A 3123-nucleotide genomic window follows, 5' to 3' on the forward strand; every position below is an offset into this window, starting at 1 on the left:
TATATATATATATATTATCTAGATAGATAGATAGATAGATAGATAGATAGATAGATAGGTAGACATTCACACACGTGCCCGCACACACACATGAAAGAGAAAAAAATCCGATATGTATGTGCAAATGCGTTCTATTATTTGAAGCTTGTAGAGAGATTGGGGTAGAGATGGGTGAAAATAAGTATGCACGTGGGAAGAAGAATAACAGAGTGGAGGAGTTAACGAGAAGTAGAAGCAATGTGGAGTATATTTTTGTGAAAGAACAGAACGTCTTGCGTAGCATTATGGGATATACATACATCTTGCTGCCAATTTAGTGAAAACACTAGGACAACATGAAGGACGACAGAAGATATGGTAAATATACGTTTCTAGAAAATATCTTTGCTTCATGTGAATCATTATTTAAACAGTATATCTGATGTCAAAAGGAGGCGAGCTGGCAGAAACTTTAGCACGCCGGGTGAAATGCTTTGCGGTATTTCGTCTGCCACTGCGTTCTGAGTTCAAATTCCGCCGAGGTCGACTTTGCCTTTCATCCTTTCGGGGTCGATAAATTAAGTACCAGTTGCATACTAGGGTCGATCTAATCGACTGTCCCGCTCCCCCAAAATTTCGGGTCTTGTGCCTAGAGTAGAAAAGAATATATCTGATGTCAAATCACATTCAAATTCTCAAGATCCCAACAGGTGTAGTAGAATGATCAAATGAGATGAGCACAATACTTTATAGGAAAGATTATGCAAGAGGGAAAGTGATGAATACACTGGTAAACTGAATGATTTCGTGATTAAGTTGGAGATGAAATTAGACCTCGTAAATACTAGTTCCCAATCGGTCCTGAGGTTTACACAAATATGCTTAGTTTTTGTTAAATCTGGAGGATGGAGCAGAGCCCATGGCCATTGCATTCTTTCGGAGATTGGTGAGACTAGTGTCCTTAATGTTCTGTTGGAGCTTTTGCCAGTCAACGCTCGCAAGAAAGACGTGGGCATGAAAGAGCTAACACTGGAAGACGATGTTCTTGAGGAAGATAATTGGTCATAATGGTTAATGCGAGGAATGGGAGGTTGAACGCAACAACTGTGACGATAGGTGGAGAGACGAGTATGCTGGGAGTGCCGGAGTAGCAGAGCTATGAGACTAACCAGCTCCAAGAAACAGAAATCATTGTTATCATTGTCACTACTATCGCTACTGGTGTTGCTGTTGTTATTGTTTTTCTGCTGTGTAGTTTGATGTTATCAGGTTAAACAGCACCAACATCAACAACAGGATAGGAAAGTCTCTTTTTAAGCAACGTTCAGTCATGCTCATCCCAACTTTTTGTACATTATCCACGTTGTTGTTTGTTTCCTTCTCTTTTAAGAAGACACAACTGATAATGACCTACGAATTCTATTTAGATCCTGTAAAGAGTAGAGTGGAGCAATGCTAGGATGCTGGGCAGGTAAAACAGAGGTACGAAGATCATAACCTTACCCTGGTATCAAGTATATTTATTCAAACAAGGTAAAGTGGTGGCTTAGCATAATCGCTAAAGCGTCGGACAAAATGACATGACATATAGAATTTGCTCCGGGTCTTCGCGCTTGAAGTTCAAATATGAACGAGGTGATCATACCAGAGTCGTAATATATTAATAGAATACTAGTTAGGTACTCGATTTATGACCTATTATGAGAGTTAGGAGTATATACATCAAGATGTAGTTTGGGGGAACTTGTCTATTACAACTACTATTTCGAACGATCATATAGAGCGTCACTCAAGTAAGAGACGTGTGTGAATTTATGTAGATTAATAAGGAGTGGGGTAAAAGATCCTAAGCTTAATAACTGCTGAGAATTGCTAAGTTCAGAGTGATTAGGAGGTGTTAAAATGTTACGAAAACACTATTGTATATAAATGAGTATATTATTAACCTTTCCGCTAGAGATTGACATTCATATTCGGCACCAAGGGCGGAGTAACTACGTCTGTATGTAAGAATTTTGTTTATGTATGTATGTATGAATGTATGTATGTATGTCAGGTCACTTTTATTGCTACTGGTAAAATGTAACCCAGTGCAACCTGCTGCATGGTCGGGCCGTAGGCATCTAAATTAGCAACCCTACAAAACCTGTTTAACAGGGAGAATGGCTTTCGAGGGTCAACCTACAGGATGAGAAAAGAACCCGGCGGAGAGGGCGGATGAATTCAGTAAAGTCAACGGCAACCCAACAGCTAAGGGATCTCTACCCAAGTCTTTCTTTAGACGTACCTCGAGGAGAAGGTACTTCTAAAATAACACCCACCTCATTGCAAACTCAGAGATCTTGCTCTTGCTTCTTTCTGGACAGCTTGGTTTTCTAAGGGAGTGCCTAAGCAGTATTGTTCAAGCTGTTGTTGACTTTAGATTTCAGCACAAGCATTGCTGACAACCATTGTCGTTAACAGCTTGGATAAGATAATTTGACAGTGATGGTCATACTCGTCAACGAGTTAGCAGCCACCTCGTACGTATCTATGCATGTATATGTATGTATGTATGTATGTATGTATGCATGTATGGTGTAGGCAAGTATATATTAACATCATAAATTGGGATTGCATTGCATAAAGTTTCACCGACGCAAAAAGCATGCCTGATTACCGGATGCTAATTACTCAGTATTAAGTGTCCGATCGATCACTCAATCTGTTTTTGCATTTACGAAACAACTTTAATTGAGGCCAGTCTGTATCAGACATTTAAATCCTACAACCTGTATGGTATGTAGTTTTCTTTCGTTAATATACAACTTTTTGTCTCTCCCTCCTCACCTCTCTCGCTTTGTCACTGCCTTTTCAGACTGTCTGTTAGTCTTGCTCTCTCTCTCTGTCTTTATCTGTCTCTGTCCGTCTGTCTGTCTGCCTGCCTGCCTGTCTGTCCGTTTGTCCGTCTGTCTGTTTGTCTGTCTCGCTTTCTCTTTCACTTTCTCTCTCTCTCTCTCTCCCCCCTCTCTCTCTCTCTCTCTCTCTATATATATATATGTATGTGTGTGTGTATGTGTGTGTGTATGTATAATCTATATACATATATGGATGTATATATATGTGTATACATATATATATATATATGCGCACGTGTGTATATAT

The sequence above is a fragment of the Octopus bimaculoides genome, chromosome 2 (genome assembly GCF_001194135.2).
Source record: "Octopus bimaculoides isolate UCB-OBI-ISO-001 chromosome 2, ASM119413v2, whole genome shotgun sequence".
Classification (NCBI taxonomy): Eukaryota; Metazoa; Mollusca; class Cephalopoda; order Octopoda; family Octopodidae; genus Octopus; species Octopus bimaculoides.